The sequence below is a fragment of the Canis lupus genome, chromosome 8 (genome assembly GCF_048164855.1).
Source record: "Canis lupus baileyi chromosome 8, mCanLup2.hap1, whole genome shotgun sequence".
NCBI lineage: Eukaryota > Metazoa > Chordata > Mammalia > Carnivora > Canidae > Canis > Canis lupus.
The window spans coordinates 78,115,342-78,136,188 of record NC_132845.1 but is presented as its reverse complement, the minus strand read 5'-3'; positions in this window follow the sequence as shown (position 1 = coordinate 78,136,188).

Below are 20,847 nucleotides of genomic sequence, written 5' to 3'. Positions count from 1 at the left end.
GAGTTGCCATCTCTTCTCCAACTTAAAGGTACCCGCTTTTCTCCAAAGAAGACCTACACAGAGTGAGCAAGCACATGAAAAAATGCTCCACGTGACTTTTCATCAGGGAGATAGAAATCAAAACCACAATGAGATACCACCTCACACCAGTGAAAATGGGAGAAATTAACAAGACGGGAAACGACAAATGTTGGAGAGGATGTGGAGAAAGTGGAACACTCTTGCATTGTTAGTGGGAATGTGAACTGGTGCAGCCACTCTGGAAAACAGTGTGGAGGTTCCTCAAAAAGCTGGAAATGGAGCTATACTACAACCCATCGATTGCACTACTGGGTATTTAACCCAAAGACACAGATGTAGTGAACTGACTGGACACTTGCACCCCAATGTTCACACCGGCAATGTTAATAGCCAAACTGTGGAAGGAGACTTGATGTCCTTCAACAGATGAATGGATAAAGAAGATGTGGTCTATATATACAATGTATTATTATTTAGCCATCTGCAAGGATGAATACCTACCATTTTCATGGACATGGAACTGGAGGGTATTATGCTGAATAAAATAAGCCACATGGAGAAAGAATTATCATGCGGTTTCACTCTTATGTCGAATGTAAGAAAGAGTGAAGAGGATCATAAGGGAGAGGAGGGAAACTGAGTGGAGAAAATTGAGAGAGGCAGTGTTGTCCCCAAGATTGCGAATCCGAGAAACCACGGAGGAGCCGACACTGATACAAACACACGAGGGTTTATTTACAAGCTCGAGCTTGGGTCCAAGTGTACCCGACACAACGGAGCAAGGACTTGGACCCTGAGACTAAGGGGCGTATCAGCTTTATAGGGGCCAGTGGCCCATGGGATACGCAGAAAGTTGCACAGTCATGTCGGTACACACGCAGGTGGCCGATTGAATTACATCTTACCCTATAGTATCCATTTGAGCTGGCCTATTACTTTGGTCAGAATTGGCGCGCAGTTTTGGTGGGCACAAAGCAGGATTACGTGGTTATGAGCCGATTTCCGATTAGGGTGTGCCCAGCGGCTTGACTAGGGTGGGGCAGCGCCTTAAGCAATAAGCAGGTTAAGGTTATGTGGGGGTCATACAGGAGGTGGCAGGTGTAACACAAAATGGCATCAGTCCTGCTCTGCTTGTCCAGGGGTAGGGGATTTTTGTTAAATTTCCTGGGTCTCACAGAAGATAAACTATGAGAGACTCCTAACTTGGGGAAACAAAGGATTGCGGAAGGGGAGGTGGGTGGGAGGATAGTTTAACTGGGGGACGGGCATTAAGGAGGGCATGTGATGTGATGAATGCTGGGTATTATACTACATGTTGACAAATTGAATTTAAATAAAAATTTTTTTAAATTTAAATTTAAATTAAAAAAAGGTACTGGACGGCTCAGCCATCCTCAGCAATTCATTTATGAAATGGCCCTCAGTAGATCATAAAAAAGTTACAAATGTGAATGGAAAATGACTGAAACTCTTTCCCACTTCAAATAAATAAGTATTCTGAAAAGCAAATCAAAGTTCCAGAATGGAAAAATGCAAAAAACGAGGGAGAGGGAGAAAGAGAAATGAATTCACTTTCTGTGATATTTATTAGTGACGGTCCAATAATGACAAATCCATGATTGTCATTAAAAACAAAGAGTTAATGAACGGTATGGAAACCGATCCCCTCAACTAACAGATAAGGAAACTGAGAAGACAAGAGAAGTCTCCAGGTTATTCTTTTCACACTAACATTTGAGAACCACTGGCTAGGCACCAAGGAGAATTGATTTACCTTAAAATAGCAAAATTTGAAATCCTATGTCCTTTCCTATTTTCAGATCATAATAAATAAAGAAATGAAACAGCAAAGAGAGAGGGAAGGAGGCAAACAGAAACAAAGTGCAAATCAAAAATGAGATTTACATAAAGTTTGTCTTTCACAAATTTATGGACAAAAGACTCCATACTGATGGAAATATGTTAAAGAGACACAGGTGTCAACTGAAAGAGCTCCCCTGGCCAGAGCGGAGACAATATAAGCAACAAAATAAGTAGTGTTGAATTATAACCCAAAGTGTAAAATAAATATCCATGAATCTATACTAATATTAAAAATTGTAAAAGAAAGAAAGAGGGGCACCTGGGTGGCTCAGTCAGTTAAGCTTCTGCCTTAGGCTCAGATCATGATCCACATCCCAAGGCAGTCTCCCTGTTCAGCAGGGAACCTGCTTCTCCCTCTCCCTCTGCCCCTCTCGCTCATGCTTTTTCTCTCCTCTCTCTCTCTCAAATAAATAAATAACATCTTTGAAAAACAAACACAGAAGAAAGAGAAATCTCCCATGTAGAAGAATTTCAAACAATTTGTGCAGACATTCCACCCTCAAGTGGATGAGCGTAACTTCCCACTCTTATGTGTGGAATACACATAGTAACTTCCTTCTACAAAATAGATTATGAAAAAGTTATAATAATAATAATATTATAATAATAATAAAGAATCACTTTACTATGGAGAAAGCTGACAAACACTACCTCAGCAAGATGATCAGATCGATACCAAGACTGATAAATCATGTTGATAGTATCTATACTTTATATGATATAATAAAAATGGCAGTATATCTCTGTATATAATCCGCAATCCCAGTTCAATCATGAGATAAACAACAGACATGTCCCACCTGAGGGAAATTTTACAAAATACTCTACTTCTCAAAGTGTTCCAGTTCAACAACAACAAGGAGAGGCTGAAAAATTGTCACAATCCAGAGGAGCCTAAGAAAACATGAGGACAAGTGTAATGTGATGTGAGGGATGGTAACTTAGCAAAAATTAAGGAAATCTGAATAAAGTATGGTCTTTGGTGAATGCGAATATTTTAATACTGATTCATTAGCTAATATTTGTACCGTACTAATATAAGATATTGATAATTGGAGAAATTGAGTGCAAGCCCATGAGAATTCTCTGTACTATCTTCTCAATTTCCCTATAAATCTTTGTTTTTTTTTCTAATCAGTAAGATTTATTTTGAAAATTGACTTAAATGTATCAGGCTCCAAGTATGAAGACATTTTAAGAATAGTTTAATTAATTTTTGCCTTATTCTTAAAGAGTTCCTTCGATGGGAACAAAGTAAGAATTTTATATCAGAAGGAAAGAAAAACACTTATGAACACCTCCTCAACCTGAAAAGCAGGAAAGGATATTAAATAGCAAAAATCAGATAAAAATACTTCTTTTATAGTAGACACCATATTGCAAGTGCCTTTAAAATTAGCAATGCATAACATTTATTTCCTGGACATTTGTCTTCCAAAGAGTTCACAGTGCTTCAGTGTCAGTTAAGAAATGATTCATGTGAAATTTTTATTAAACCAAATTTACTGGGAAATTACTGCCCAGATAATACTTTATTTTGATTTTATTGAGTTCCTTTCTAATCACTGAGCCTTTTAGTTAGAGCTTTCAACTATAGCAAATGCCTTAGAAGGCCAATTTTTAAGTTGCTATTATAATACCCTAATGGAATCACGTATCATTTTCCTTCGCTCAGATATGGCATACAGTAGGCACCTGATAAAATACTGAATGAGTGAATGGATAAAATTGCTTTTTATCATTTCATTCAGCAATTTCATTCTTATCTTTGTCCATTTCATGTTCTAATGTTTATCAACATCAACTCGAGATGTTGATTAGGGATTAGGGATCCATTAATTTATTAAGTATTTGGTGCATAGCTACTATGTGCAAGGTGCTAGGAATACCAAGTTAACCAGACATAGATGCAGTCCCTAGCTCCCTCCAGGCCATGCTGGTGGGAGAGACGGATACTAACCAAAAAGTGACCGAAAGACAACTAAACAAGATTATAGTAGCCAATATAAAGGTAAATATACAGCTTGCTACAAGTACATATATAAGAAGGCTTAGTCTAACTGGGGCCTCGGAGAAGATGACCAGAAGAAGCAACATTTATATTAAGACTTAGAGAAAGGAGAAGGTAAGTGGTGGAAGGAGAATATTATGAGGAAAAGGAAGGTTTCTGCCTCTGAATTGTAGGGCTCTGGGCAAGTCCCTTGAGCTTAGGCTCTGAACCTACTTCTTTCTCTGCAAAACTGTGACAGTAATAATGCCTGTGCCATAGAGCTCTAATGATAAAGAGTTGGACTTTATTTGTACAATATCTAGGACGTTAGTAAGTACTTAATAAATATTTTCTGGTGGCCATAACAGCCTGGAGCCAGGCTTCCTGAGTTCGAATCCACTTAACTAGCTAGGTCAAATGACCTTGGACAAGATGTTTTCTTCCTATCTATCCTTTAGTTGGCCCATCAAGATAACAGTATCTGCCCATAGGGTTGTTGGAGGATCCCATGAGTTCTTTTATGTGAAGCATGACACAATTCTTGGCACATAATATGTGCCATATGAATGTTAACTTGTATTAGCAATAAAGAAATCCTGCAACAGTCTAATGAGGTGTTTAGAAATTATTCTATAGCTTTTAAGGGAATTGAAATTCAAAAAGAACCTAAATGCCTGTCCGTGTTTACGTAGCTAACCAGTTCATTATCTGAAACCCAAACTCACAATTTCTGATTCTAACCTCACTCCAAGAGGCCTCCGCAAGCCCAAGGAAAAATTGCCTTCCTGGGATCTCAAGGAAGAATCTTTAACATAATAATATGACCATTGGTAATAATGTCTCTTGGTTCTTTCCAAATCCATAAAGATGCATTTCCTGATGAGTGACTGAGCTGTGAAGAGATGAGGAACCTTCAGCCCTCTGAATTACTTGTGTCAGAATATTTTAACCATAGTACTGCGGATAGTAAATTATCCTTATTAACAGGAAATATGTCTCAGATTGGAATCTGAGGAATCAGATGGGCAGAGAAAAACCGCTTTGACTTGCTCTTCATCTTTTAAAGACAAAGGAGAGCTTTTCTATGTACAAAGTCAGTTGTCAAAATAGCCTTAGGGAATAAGAGTCTGCAGCATCGAATCCGGCTTCACAGCCGGGACGCCCGCGCTCCAGGTCTTCCTGATCCCAAATCCCTGGACCTGTCCCCCAACACACGCTGCCACCAGAGGTCATTTGCAATTGCTCTCTTAGGAGCTCCGGGGAAGGGGGAAGGAGCTAGATAGGAAGACGGGACGCGTGGAGGCCGAGAAAAAAAAAATTTTTTTTGAGGCCGAGAAAATTAAGGCCATTCCACTTTTAATCCAGTGTTAGCACACGTCCAGCCATCCCACGCCCCTGCAAAGAAGAGCTGAAATTTTCATTACTTCAGTTACAGGAAAAAAAAAAAGTTTACAGCTTAATGTCTTTGAAAGCCCCACATTAGCATAAGAACTGAGCCCAGGCCTAGGGCGGGAAGCCCCTATTAGAATGAGAACAGAGCTCAATGCTCTTGAAGGCCCCATATCAAAATGTAAACAGAACTTGAGAAATTGCTCCAGCCCTTCGGGAGGTCCCCGAGACCAGCCCTTAAAACTAAGCTAAAACCCACCTCGGGGTCCAAGTCCCTGCTCCACTGTGTCGGGTGTACTTGGACGCAAGCTCGAGCTTGAAAAAAAACCCTCGTGCGTTTCCATCGGTGTCGGCTTCTCGGTGGTTTCTCGGATTTGCAATCTTGGGCACAACAGTCTGAGATAAAAAAACAAAACCAAAAGAAGCTTGGACGTAGGCAGAGTGAACGCAGGGTTCGGAGAGAAGCGGCGGAGACCCGGGGGCTTGGGGGCTCTTCTGTGGAGGCTATCCCTCTCATTACCCACCTCCACACCATCCACCTACATCATCATCCCCCATGGGATCGTCCCCATAGCATCCCACCTACACCATCCCCGACACCCCACACATTCCCCACCCACACTATACCCACACACCATCCTCCCTACACCATCCCCCACACTCCACCACCATCATACCTCTGCCCCCACACCATCGGACCCCAGCAAGGACCTGGGGAAGCTGTCCCCTGTGGGACATGCTCAGCCTCCCCGGGGTTCTCTGGAGAGCCGGCTCCCATCAGAATCCCTGGTGTCCCATAGAGTACAGAGGTTGCAGGGAGGAGGGAATGCAGGGAGCCCACGACTGGGTGAGGCAGGTGGGTGGAGCACGGTATGCACTGTGCCCTGCCTCCTCCCACTGCCCCTCCTGGAGGGCGGCACGCCCTGCACAGGACACCAGCCTCTAACCCAGAGGGACCTGGGCTGGCCTGGCCCCGGGCTCTGTGGGGGCTGGGGTGATTTGAGCCTCACAGTTCCACACTGCCTGCAGAGTGAGTTTCGCAGGTCTTCACCAGAGACGTTTGCCACACGCTTCTGAGACGCAAGTTAACAATGCAGACCTGGAGGGTATCTCCAGGTGCAGTAGAGTGTTAATCTTGGAACCTCCTGACTCAGAATACGGCTACCTTCTCACTGCCATAGGAATGCTGCTAGATGAGAGCTGGCTTCTAGGCCTGCTTCCCGGAGAGAGCTGAGTTCAGGACAGAACCCTCCCGCATCCTGCCTGACTCTAGACGGAGCTGCTAACATCCTCATGGTAGTGACTGAGAGAGGTTGTGAGAAAAGCATGTGGAATCGTTGTGCCTGAACTCCCGTTTATCTGAGTTGAATACAGCGATTTCCAACAGCCTTCTTCAATCAGACTGTAACTAGGTTCCAACTCGCATGTACAGTGGGTAGCAGACATCTGCCTCCCATGCATACACACTTCTGAGAGTTGAGCTTATGGCCTGTAACCTTACATCCTGCCGGCCGGTACCAATCGCTTCCAAAAGGCCTAGGCTCGCTGCTTCACGGAAGTGTTGGGAGAGGTAATTGGAATCTCCCGGCACACAAGACGAGTGCCTCCAAGCCCAATTCAGCGAATTCCCAGTAATTCCTGTGATAGACTGGTGCTACATACTAAGTTCCATACGTGAGAAGGTAGCTGAACGCCTTGTCCTAAAGCATCTTACTTCTGAGAGTTGAGCTCACCCTCAGTCCCTCACAGTTCCACACTGCCTGCAGAGTGAGTTTCGCACCAGAGACATTTGCCAGAGGCTCCTGAGACGCAAATTAACAATACAGACCTGGAGGGTATCTCCAGGTGCAGTAGAGTGGTAATCTTAGAACCTCCTGACTCAGAATACGGCTACCTTCACACTGCCATAGGAATGCTGCTAGATGAGAGCTGGCTTCTAGGCATGCTTCCCTTTGAGAGCTGAGTTCAGGACAGAACCCTCCCGCATCCTGCCTGACTCTAGACGGAGCTGCTAACATCCTCATGGTAGTGACTGAGAGAGGTTGTGAGAAAAGCATGTGGAATCGTTGTGCCTGAACTCCCGTGTATCTGAGTTGAATACAGCGATTTCCAACAGCCTTCTTCAATCAGAGTGTAACTAGGTTCCAACTCGCATGTACAGTGGGTAGCAGACATCTGCCTCCCATGCATACACACTTCTGAGAGTTGAGCTTATGGCCTGTAACCTTACATCCTGCCTGCCGGTACCATTCGCTTCCAAAAGGCCTAGGCTCGCTGCTTCACGGAAGTGTTGGGAGAGGTAATTGGAATCTCCCGGCACACAAGACGAGTGCCTCCAAGCCCAATTCAGCGAATTCCCAGTAATTCCTGTGGTAGACTGGTGCTACATACTAAGTTACATACGTGAGAAGGTAGCTGAACGCCTTTTCCTAAAGCATCTTACTTCTGAGAGTTGAGCTCACCCTCAGTCCCTCACAGTTCCACACTGCTTGCAGAGTGAGTTTCGCACGTCTTACCCAGCGACATTTGCCAGAGGCTTCTGTGACGCAAGTTAACAATGCAGACTTGGAGGGTATCTCCAGGTGCAGTAGAGTGGTAATCTTGGAACCTCCTGACTCAGAATACTGCTACCTTCACACTGCCATAAGAATTCAGCTAGTTGGGATCCCTGGGTGGCGCAGCGGTTTGGCGCCTGCCTTTGGCCCAGGGCGGGATCCTGGAGACCCGGGATCGAATCCCACGTCGGGCTCCCGGTGCATGGAGCCTGCTTCTCCCTCGGCCTGTGTCTCTGCCTCTCTCTCTCTCTCTCTGTGACTATCATGAATAAATAAATAAAATCTTTAAAAAAAAAAAAAAAGAATGCAGCTAGTTGAGAGCTGGTTTCTAGGCATGCTCCCATGGGAGAGCTGAGGACAGAGCAGAACCCTCCCGCATCCTGCCTGACTGTAGGCGTAGCTGCTAACATCCTAATGTTAGTGGCTGAGAGAGGTTGCGGGAAAAGCATGTGTAAGCATTGGGCCTGAACTCCTGTGTATCTGAGTTGAATACAGCGATTTCCAATGGCCTTCTTCAATCAGAGTGTAGCTAGGTTCCAACTCCCATGTCAGAATGGGGAGCAGACATCTGCCTCCCATGCATACACACTTCTGAGAGTTGAGCTTATGGCCTGTACATCTCCATCCAGCCTACTAGTATCCTTCGCTTCTAAAAGGCCTAAGCTCGCTGTTTGACGGAAGTGTTGGGAGAGGTAATTGGAATCTCCCGGCACACAAGACTAGTGAGACTAGGAGACCTTTCTGTCCTTTAAGTGGGGGCAAGAATCACACGGGGTGGGTGGGCTGGTGCTGGAGTCCCCCACCTGGGAGCATGTGTGGACTCCGGGTGGGGGCGTGTGTCCTGAGGTTTCAGCCTGAGTGACGGTTCTGCGGACAGCAGTGCTGACCTGGACCTGTAGCTCATGGGCTCCTGCTCTGGGTACCCGCAGGGCAGCTGGACCCCGGCCTCGGGCCCTCTAGAGTCCCAGCACCTGGTGGAGCCTGCCTCATGGTGTGAGTGCGGGTGTGGCCCACCGGTTTACCCCTCCACTCCCCACACTGGTGTGTCCTGGGATCCCCAGGGCTGCCCTAGTTAAGCGACCTGTATCTGTGTGACATGCTCAGGGCCCAGTAGGCCACATCCAGCTATGAGAGGGCTCGCTGAGCCCGGCGCCAGAATCCAGGGTTGTCGAGGGCCATGGGGGCCTGATTCCATTAGTCTTTCAGTTGGGACTGGTGTGGGCTCAAATCAACCCAGCCCCCACAGAGCCTGGGCCCAAGTCAGCCCAGGTCCCTCTGGGTTAGGGCCTGGTGTCCTGTGCAGGGTGCCCCACCCTCCAGGAGGGACAGAGGTTGGAGGCACGGCACAGTGTGTCCTCTGCACCACTCTCCTGCACACACACTGTCCGGGGCTCCCTGCCTTCCCTCCTCCCTGCAACCCCTGGTACTCAATGGGACACCCAGGCTTCTGATGGGAGCAGGGTATCCAGAGAACCCCGGGGAGTCTGAGCATGTCCCACAGGGTGCAGCTGCACTGGGTCCTTGCTCGGGGCCGATGGTGTGGGGGTGGATGGTGTGAGGGCATGGGTATGATGGTGGTGGGGTGTGGGGGATGTTGTAGGGGGGATGGTGTTGGGGTATAGTGTGCGTAGGGATTGTGTGAGGCTGTGTGTGTGTGAGGGGGATGGTGTAGGGGCTATGCCATGGGGGATGATGATGTTAGGGGATGGTGTGGGTCTGGGGAATGGGAGGATGGTGTGGGGGGCCGGTGGACACAGGGCATCCTCTTTCTCTAAGATGCATACTGAGACGTCCACAGATAAAGGTGACCCCAGTCTGGAGTATGCTGTGACACCTGTCCCTGGGGCCCCGTGTGGTGAGTACAGGGCCCTGGCTGGACCAGGGGCATTATCTGGGGGTCATCATACAATGTATGTTTACAAATTTCAAATTGTCTCAAATTTAATGCATAGAATTTAGAAATATATAAAGTCCTGAGGGTGGGTATCACCCTGACCCGTCCGACCCTCATCAGATCTATGTGTGTCTTCCTCCAGTCACCGCCATTCACCCTGCCCCCAGGTCCCCTTACTGGCCCGACGGCCCCCACCCCAGCCCCCTGCTTTTCAGGGGGCCGTCCCTCACCCTTTTGGGGTTCAGCTAACATGGCAATCCCTGGAGGCCCCGTCCTAGTGGCCTCCTCATCCCTGAGACCCCGAGGGTGGGGGCACGGTGTTTATCCCCAACAACCTACCATGCAGCCGTGTGTTGTTGGCTGCTGTTCTTCTCCCAGGCTCTGAAGCCCCATGTTCCCTACCCAGAAGCCCCCGGTCCTCCCGGGTCCTAATCCCCCTGGCCCCTCAGCCTCACCCTACCCCATAGTAGTCCCAAAACATGACGTGACTGCTGAATATCCTGTTGACGTCCAGGTCCCCCAGCGTGATGTCCCTAGAGGAGACCAGGGCCTCCTCCTTCATTTCCTGTGGGAAAACCGGGGAGGAGGAGCTGGAGTCAGGGACACAGACCCTAACCTGTCTGTCCTGGGCAGGGAGCCCTGGGGCCACCATGGAGTGGGTACTGCCAAAACCTCCTTCCTTCCTCTGGGAGGCCAGGGATGGTGGGAGTGCCCACCGTGCCCATGGGACCTGTGTGACGGCCTGTGCCCAGCTGTTGTAGGGAGGGAGGTGACTGAGTGTCACCCTGGGTGGGAGGGGATAGCGGTTCAACCAAGGTGGGAGGGGACATGGGGGTGTTGTGCCCAAGATTGCGAATCCGAGAAACCACTAAGGAGCTGACACCAATGCAAACACACAAGGGTTGATTTCCAAACTCGAGCTTGCGTCCAAGTACACCCAACACTGCGGAGCAGGGACTTGGACCCTGAGGTGGGCTTTAGCTTAGTTTTAAGGGCTTGTCTCGGGGTCCTCCAGAAGGGCTGGAGCAATTCCTCAAGTTCTGTTTACATTTTGTTATGGGGCCTTCAAGGGTATTGAACTCTGCTCTCATTCTAATAGGAGCTTCCAGCCCTTGGCATGGGCTCAGTTTCATTCTATTGTGGGGCTTTCTAGGATATTAAGCTGTAAACTTTTGTTTGTTTTTTTTTCCTGTAACTGAAGTAATGTAAATTTCAGCTCTTCTTCACAGGGGCCTGGGATGGCTGGTCTTGTTCGAACACTGAACTTAAAGTAGAAAGGCCTGCATTTTCTCGGCCTCCTTGCATCCAGTCCCATCCTATCTAGCTCTTTCCCCTTCCCTGGAGCTCCTAAGAGAGCAATTGCAAATGACCTCAGCTTGGCAGCCTGTGTTGGGAGATAGGCCCAGGGATTTGGGATCAGGAAGACCTGGGGCGTGGGTGTCCCAGCTGTGCAGTGGGATTCCATGCTGCAGACTCTTATTCCCTAAGGCTATCTTGACAACTGACTTTGTACATAGAAAAGCTCTCCTTTATCTTTAAAAGATGAGGAGCGAGTCAAAGTTTTTTTCTCTGCCCATCTAATTGCTCAGATTCCAATCTGAGACGTATTTCCTGTTACTAAGAATAATTTACTATCCGTAGTACTATGGTTAAAATATTCTGACACAAGTAATTCAAAGGGATGAGGGTTTCTCATCTCTTTATTCACAGCTCAGTCACTCATCAAGAAATGAGTCAATTTTCAAAATAAATCTTATTTATTAGGAAAAAAACAAAGATTTATAGGGAATTGAGGGAATTTGTAGGGAAATTGAGAAGATAGTACAGAGCATTCGCATGCATTGGCACTCAATTTCTCCAATTATTGATATCTTATATTAGTACGGTACAAATATGAACTAATGAATCAATTTTAAAATAGTCGCATTAACCAAAGACCATACTTTATTCAGATTTCCTTAGCTTTTGCTAAGTTACCATCCCTCATATCACATTCCATTTGTCCTCCTGTTTTCTTAGGTTCCTCTGGATTGTAACAGTCTTTCAGCCTTTCCTTGTTGTTGTAGAATTGGAACACTATGAGAAGTAGAGTAGTTTGTAAAATTTCCCTCAGTTGGGACATGTCTGTTGTTTATCTCATGACTGAACTGTTTTTGTGGATTATATACAGAGATATACTGCCATTTTCATTATATCATATAAAGGATAGATACTGTCAACATGATTTATCAGTCTTGGTATCAATCTGATCATCTTGCTGAGGAAATGTTTGTCAGCGTTCTCCGTAGTTAAGTGATCCTTTTATTATTATTATTATTATATTATCATTATTATTTTAGGTTTTTCATAATATATTTTGCAGAAGGAAGTTACTATGTGTTTTCCACACATAAGAGTGGGAAGCTATGCTCATGAACTTGAGTGTGGTATGTCTGCACGAATTGTTTGAAATTCTTCTACATGGGAGATTTCTCTTCCTTCTGAGTTTGTTTGTTTCTTTTTCAAAGATGTTATTTATTTATATGAGAGAGAGAGAGAGAGGAGAAAAAGCATGAGCGAGAGGGGCAGAGGGAGAGGGAGAAGCAGGTTCCCTGCTAAACAGGGAGCCTGCCTTGGGACCTGGATCATGATCTGAGCCTCATGCAGAAGCTTAACTGACTGATCCATCCAGGTACTACTTCTTTCTTTCTTTCTTTCTTTCTTTCTTTCTTTCTTTCTTTCTTTCTTTCTTTCTTTCTTTCTTTTCTTTTTCTTTCTTTCTTCTTTATTTCTTTATTTTAATAATAATTTTATTTTTTATTGGTGTTCAATTTGCCAGCATACAGAATAACACCCAGTGCTCATCCCATCAAGTGCCCCCCTCAGTGCCCATCACACATTCACCCCCACCACCTGCCCTCCTCCCCTTCCATCACCCCTAGTCATTTCCCTGAGTTAGGAGTCTTTTTTTTTAATTTTATTTATGATAGTCACACACACAGAGAGAGAAAGAGAGGCAGAGACATAGGCAGAGGGAGAAGCAGGCTCCATGCATCAGCAACCCGATGTGGGATTCGATCCTGGGTCTCCAGGATCGCACCCTGGGCCAAAGGCAGGCGCTAAACCACTGCGCCACCCAGGGATCCCCTGAGTTAGGAGTCTTTATGTTCTGTCTCCCTTTCTGATATTTCCCACACATTTCTTCTCCGTTCCCTTATATTCCCTTTCACTATTATCTATATTCCCCAAATGAATGAGAACATACAATGTTTGTCCTTCTCTGATTGACTTACTTCACTCAGCATAATACCTTCCAGTTCCATTCACGTTGAAGCAAATGGTGGGTATTTGTCGTTTCTAATGGCTGAGCAAGGCCCACCTGTTCTCTCTCTTCATCTTCTGAGTCTTCTAAGATATGAATGTTATTTTTTAATAAGTGGCTGACTTCCCTACGTCCGTCTCTGTGGTCCATAACCTTTCTTGTTTTTATGGCTTCCACGTGGGACTGCATCTCAGTTATAGCATTTTTAACGTTGGCCTGACTAGATTTTAGTTGTTTTACTTCTGCAGTAAGGGATTCTCTAGTTTTCTTCTGTGCTCTTTTTCCAGCCCAGCTGCTATCTTTATAATCATTGTTTTAAAATGTAGTTAGACATCATATATGTGTATTGATGGACTTCCTGGCTGTGAGTACTATCTCATGTTATTTTATGGAGGTGAATTTCTCCATCTCATTACCTTTTCCAGAAAAGAAAGAGGGAAGAAAAAGAAAAACCAAGGAAAACTATAACAACTGCTCTCCAAAAAAAAACACCAGATTATTTTGGCCTGCGTTTCAAAAGATTCTAAACCCCAAATATGAAACACAATTAAAGTACCATGAAAGTAAAAATAAGAATTATATAAGGTACATACATAAAATTAAAATAAGTCAATTAATAAAAAAAATCAAGGAAAATAAATTACAATAAAGCACAAAGTACAAAGGAAGCTATATCCTACTTTCCAGGCACAGCTGAATCTATGCATCCTCTGTGGTCCGACAAATTGGTGGCGGTGAGTGGTCTGTGCAGGGTCTGGGGATGGGCTCTGGCACTGATTAGCAGGTGCACATCTGTGTGGTAGATGCACCTGCGGGATCAGAGGTGGGGTGGGCATCAGCACCTCTAGCCTCCAGTGGGCGGCACAGTGCTGCTCCTTGAGACCCCCCCCCCCGATAGGCCGGATGCCGGTGGGGTCTGTGGGTCCTCTGGCTCTGGGGCTGAGCATTCTGCCCCCCAGTCTGCATGGGCCTCCACAGAAGAGCTCCCAAGCCCCTGGGTATCCGCCGATTCTCTCAGAACCCTGCGTTTACTCTACCTGCGTCCGAGCTTCTTTTGGCTTTGTTTTTTTATCTCAGAGTGTTGTGCCCAAGATTGTGAATCTGAGAAACCACCCAGAAGCCGACACTGATGCAAACACATGAGGGTTTATTTACAAGCTAGAGCTTGTGTGCAAGTATACCGGACAGAGTGGAGCAGGGACTTGGACCCCGAGGTGGGTTTTAGCTTAGTTTTAAGGGCTGGTCTCAGGGACCTCCAGAAGGGGTGGAGCAATTCCTCAAGTTCTGTTTACAATTTGATATGGGACATTCAAGGGCATTGAGCTCTGTTCTCATTCTAATAGAGGCTTCCAGTCCTTGGCCTTGACTCAGTTTTGTTTCTATTGTGGGGCTTTCTAGGACATTAAGCTGTAAACTTTTGCTTTTACCGGTAACTGAAGTAATGTTAATTTCAGCTGTTCTTCACAGGGACCTGGGATGGCTGGACTTGTGCTAACACTGAATTTAAGTTGGAATGGTCTTAATTTTCTAGGCCTCCACGCTTCCAGTCACATCCTATCTCGCTCCTTCCCCCTTCCCCAGAGCTCCTAAGAGAGCAATTGAAAATGACCTCAGCATGGCAGCCTGTGTTGGGGGACAGGCCCAGGGATTTCGGATCAGGAAGACCTGTGTGCAGCTGGATTCGATGCTGCAGACTCTTATTCCCTAAGGCTATCTTGACAATAGACTTTGTACATAAAAAAGCTCTCCTTTGTTTTTAGAAGATGAAGAGCCAGTCAAAGCATTTTTTCTCTGCCCATCTGATTGCTCAGATTCCAATCTGAGACATATTTCCTGTTAATAAGGATAATTTACTATCCGTGGTACTATGGTCAAAATATTCTGACACAAGTAATTCAGAGGGATGAGGGTTTCTCATCTCTTTCTTCACAGCTCAGTCACTCATCAGGAAATGCATCTTTATGGATTTGGAAAGAACTGAGAGACATTAGTACCAATGGTCCTATTATTTATGTGAAGGATCCTTCCCTGAGATTCTTCCCCTGTTTCAACTGACACTGAAACACTTTGAACTCTTTGGAAGACAAATGTCAAGGAAATAAATGTTATGCATTGCTAATTTTAAATGCACTTGCAATACGGTGTCTATTGTACTAGAAGTATTTTTATCTGATTTTTACTATTTAATATCCTTTCCTGCTTTTCAGGTTGAGGAGGCATTATACGTGTTCTTAAGTGTTTTTTGTTCCTTTGATCTAAAATTCTTACTTTGATTCCATCAAAGGAACTCTTTAAGAATAAGGCAAACGTTAATTCAACAATTCTTAAAATGTCTTCACACTTGGAGCCTGATTCATTTAAGTCAATTTTCAAAATAAATCTTATTTATTAGGAAAAAAACAAAGATTTATAGGGAAACTGAGAAGATAGTACAGAGCATTCGCATGCACTTGCACTCAATTTATCCAATTATTGATATATTAGTACGGTACAAATATGAGCTAATGAATCAATATTAAAAAATTCGCATTAAACTAAGACAAAAAAAAAGACCATAGTTTATTCAGATTTCCTTAGTTTTTGCTAAGTTACCAATCCTCAAATCACATTCCATTTGTCCTCTTTCCTTAGGCTCATCTGGATTGTGACATTCTTTCAGCCTTTTCTTGTTTTGAACTGGAACAATTTGACAAGTAGAGTATTTTGTAAAATTTCCCTCAGTTGGGACATGTCTGTTGTTTATCTCATGACTGAACTGTTTTTGTGGATTATATACAGAGATATACTGCCATTTTCATTATATCATATAAAGGATAGATACTATCAACATGATTTATCAGTCTTGGTATCGATCTGATCATCTTGCTGAAGTAGTGTTTGTCAGCTTTCTCAGTAGTAAACTGATTCTTTTTTATTATTATTAATTATTATTATTATATTATCATTATTATTTTAAGGTTTTCTTATTAGAAGGAAGGAAGTTACTATGTGTATTCCACACGTAAGAGTGGGAAGCTATGCTCATGAACTTGAGGGTGGAATGTCTTCACAAATTGTTTGAAATTATTCTACATGGGCAATTTCTCTTCCTTGTGGATTTGTTTGTTTGTTTCTTTTTCAAAGATGTTTTTTATTTATTTGAGAGAGAGAGTAGAGATAAAGCATGAGCGAGAGGGGAAGAGGGAGAGGGAGAAGCAGGTTCTCTGTTGAACAGGGAGCCTGCCTTGGGACCTGGATCATGATCTGAGCCTAAGGCAGAAGCTTAACTGACAGAGCCACACAGGTGCCACTCATTCTTTCTTTCTTTCTTTCTTTCTTTCTTTCTTTCTTTCTTTCTTTCTTTCTTCCTTCCTTCCTTCCTTCCTTCCTTCCTTCTTTCTTTTCTTTCTTTCTTTTTTCTTTCTTTCTTTCTTTCTTTCTTTCTTTCTTTTTTCTTTCTTTCTTTCTTTCTTTCTTTCTTTCTTTCTTTCTTTCTTTCTTTTCTTTCTTTCTTTCTTTCTTTCTTCTTTCTGTTCAATACAGCAACATCTGAGGAATTCTTCCCTCAGATGGGAGCTACATACTAACTTCCAAACCTGAGAACCTACCTGAAAGCTCACTCTGGGGAACTTCCCTCTCAGAGATGAGCTGAAACGTGGTCCTTCCCAGTCCACACTGCCTGCAGATACACTTATAAACATCCTCACTAGATATGTTTGTCAGAAGCTCATGGGATGCAAGGGGCAAGCTGCAGGCTTCAAGGTTGTGTCTCCAGGTGCAGTAAAGCGGTATTCATGGAACATCCTGAATTACAATGCTGCCACGTTCTCATGCCCATCAGAACGCAGTTAGTAGAAAGCTGGCCTCCAGGCATGTCTCCTTTGAAATCTGAGCTCAGGGCAGGAGCCTCCCGCATCCTGCCTGCCCGTAGTCGTAGCTGCTAACATCCTTATGTTAGGTGTTCGGAGAGGTTGGAGAAATGCCAGTGGAAGTGTCAGGACTGTACTCATATGTATCTGAGTTCAATAGAGCGATTTCCAATGTCCATGTTCAATTAGAGTGTAGCTCCTGTATACCTCGTCTCGATAAGTGTCTAGCAGACATCGGCCTGCAAAGCAAACACACTTCTGCAAGTTCAACTTATGGCCTGTACCTCCCCCATCCTGACTGCCTGTATGTTCCGCTTCCACAGCATTTCGTTGTATGCGGGACAGTAGCAGAGTGAAAACCACGTGTCTCCCTTGTAAATTTTGTGCGTAGCGGACAGCTGCCATCAAGGCATGCACGCTCCTTTGGATTGAGCTTATGGCTTGTACCTCCCACATGCTGACGGCCTGTACACTTCACTTCCAAAGGATTTCGTCCAATACGGGATGCAAGTTTTGCGAGAGGCAAGTGTCTCTTAGTTTCATCCAGCGACTTCTGAGGAATTCCTCCCTCAGAGGGGTGCTACATACTAACTTCCAAACCTGAGTACCTAGCTGAAAGCTCTCTCTCTGTGGAATTTCCTTCTGCGAGATGAGCTGACATGCGGTCCTTCCCAGTTCCACACTGCCTGCAGATGCAGTTACGAACATCCTCACTAGACATGTTTTCAGAAGCTCATGGGACGCAAGGGCCAGCTGCAGGCTTCAAGGTTGTGTCTCCAGGTGCAGTAAAGCAGTATTCATTGTAAGCGTACCGCCTTACAATGCTGTCACGTTCTCACGGCCATCCGAACGAGCTAGTAGAAAGCTGGCTTCTAGGCATGCTTCCTTCTGAGAGCTGAGCTCATGGAAGGACCCTCCCGTATCCTGCCTGCCCATACACGTACCTGCTAATATGCTTATGTTAGGTGCTGGGAGAGGTCGGTGAAATGCATGTGGAAGTTTCAGGCCTGTACTCCCGATTATCTGAATTGAATACAGCGATTTCAAACGGCCTTCTTCAAAGAGTGTAGCTAGTTTCTAACTCCCATGTCTGAGTGGGTAGCAGACATCTACCTCCCAGGCGTACACACTTTTGAGAGTTGAGCTTATGGCCTGTATTTCCCACATCGTGCCTGCAGGTACACTTCGCTGCTAAAAGGCCTAGGCTCGATGCATGACTGAAGTGTTGTGAGAGATAAGTGGAAAGTCCCGGCACACAAGACTAGTGCCTCCAAGCTCAATCCAGCGACTTCCTAGTAATTCCTTAGACAGGTGCTACATACTAATTTCCATACGTGAGAAGCTAGCTGAACCCCAAGTCCAAAAGAGTCTCTCTTCTGAGAGTTGAGCTCACACCCAGTCCCTCACAGTTCCACACTGCCTGCAGAATGAGTTTTGATCATCTTCACCAGAGACGTTTGTCAGAAGCTTGTGAGACGCAAGTGGAATAATGCAGGCCTGGAAGGTGTCTCCAGGTGCAGTAGAGTGGTAATCTTGGAACCTCCTGAATTAGAATACTGCTACATTCTCACTGCCATAAGAACGCAGCTAGTTGAAAGCTGACTTCTAGGCATGCTTCCTTGTACGAGCTGAGGTCAGGGCAGGACCGTCCCGCATCCTGACTGCCTGTAGACATAGGTCTTAGCATCTTTATGTTAGGTGCTGGAAGAGGTTGTGTGAAAAGCATGTGGAAGTGACAGACCTGACTCACGTATATCTGAGTTAAATGCAGCGATTGCCAACGTCCTTATTTAATTAGAGTGTACCTCGGTTCTACCTCCCATCAATAAGTGTCTAGCAGACATCTGCCTGTAAAGCATACACACTTCTGAGAGTTGAAATTATGCCCTGTACCTCCCACATGCTGACTGCAGATACACTTCGCTCCTATCAGGCCTAGGCTTGAATTGTGACAGAAGGGTTGTGAGAGGTTAGTGGAAGGCGCCGGTCCACACGCCTAGTGTCTCCAAGCCCAATCCAGAGATATGTGAGGAACTGCACTCTACAATTGGTGCTACATAGTAAGTCCCATACATGAGAAGCTAGTGGAACGCAGTGTCCAAAGGGTACTTTCTTCTGAGACTTGAACTCACCTCCAGTCCCTCATAGTTCCACATGGCCTTCAGATGAAATTTCGAACATCCTCACTAGACATGTTGGTCAGAAGCTCATAGGACAAAAGGAGCTAGCTTCAGGCTTCAATATTGTGTCTCTAGGTGCAGTAGAGCGGTATACATGGAACCTCCTGACTTACAATGTAGCTACATTCTCACGGCCATATGAATGCAGCTAGTGGAAAGGTGCATTTGAGGCATGCTGCTGAGGATCAGAGTCACTCGGTCCAGGTGAGGCCCAGGTGGGGCCAGAGTCACCTGGTACAGAAGAGGCCAAAGTGAGGACAAGAGTCACCGGGTCCAGGTGAGGCCAACCTGCAGGCCATGCAGAGGAACCATGTCCCAATGATGCCCAGGTAGGGACCAGAGTTACCAGGTCCAGATGAGGCCAACCTGCAGGCCATGCAGTGGAACCATGTCCCGATGATGCCCAGGTAGGGACCAGAGTCACCAGGTCCAGATGAGGTCCAGATGGGGAGCATATTCACTAGGTCCAGGTGAGGCCCAGTTGAGGACCAGATTCACCAGGTCTGGTTGAGGCCTAGAGGGGTACCAGAATCACCTGGTCCAGGTGACATCCAGATGGGGACCAGAGTCACCAGGTCAGGGTGAGGCCCAGAGAGTTCCACAGTCATCATGTCCAGGTGAGGCTCAGGTGTGGAACAGAGTAACCAGGTACCAATGATGCCCAGGTGAGACCAGAGTCACCAGATCTGGGTGACGCGCAGATAGGATCAGAGTCACCAGTTCCAGGTGAGGCCAAGAAGGAGTCCACAGGAATCAGGTCCAGGTGGAGAACAAAGTCACCAGGACTGGGTGAGGCCCAGATGGGGACCAGATTCACCAGGTCCAGGTGAGGCCCAGGTGGTGACCAGAGTCCCCAGGTCTGGGTGAGGACCAGGTAAGGACCAGATTCACCAGGTCCAAGAGGCCCACGTAGGGACCTGAGTCACCAGGTATGGGTGAGGCCCAGGTGGCAAACCCACTCACCAGGTCCAGGTGAGGCCAACCTGCAGGCCAGAGTCACCAGATCCAGGTGAGGCCCTGGTGGGGACCGGAGTCACCAGGTAAATGTAAGTCTACAAGAACACCACAGTTACCAGGTCCAGGTGTGGTTCATGTGGGAACGAGAGTCACCAGGTCCAGGTGAGACCCAGGTGGGGACCACAGTCACCAGGTCCAGATTGAGGACTAGGTCGGGGGCCCAGAGTCATCAGGGCCAGGTGAGGCCAAAGTGTGGAGCAAAGTTATCATGTCCAGGTGAGGCCCAGTTGGGGAAAAGAGTAACCATGTCCCATTGATGTCAGGTGGGACAAGAGTCACAAGGTCCAGACGAGGCAAGTGAGGAGTAGATTCACCAGGTCCTGTGGAGGCCCAGTTGAGGACCAGTGTCCCCAGCTCCGGGTGAGTCCCAGAGGGGGACCAGAGTCACCCGGTTCTGGTGATATCCAGGTGGGGACCAGAGTCACCACGTCAGGGTGAGGCCCAGAGGGGGACGAGAATCACTAGGTCCAGGTGAGGCCCCGATGTGGAACTGAGAAACCAGGTCCCATGATGCCCATATGAGGACCTGAGTCACCAGGTCCAGGTGAGGTCCCTGTGGGAACCAGTCACCTCATCCAGGTGAAGCCCAGGTGAGACCGCAGTCACCAGGTCAGGGTGAGGTCCAGAGGGGGACCAGAGTCACCAGGTCCAGGTGAGGCCCAGGTATATAAGAGAGTAACCAGGTCCCAATGATGCCCAGGTAAGGACCAGAGTCAACAGGTCCAGGTGAGGCCCAAATATGGATCAGAGTCATTTTGTTCCAGGTGAGGCCAGATGGAGACCACAGGA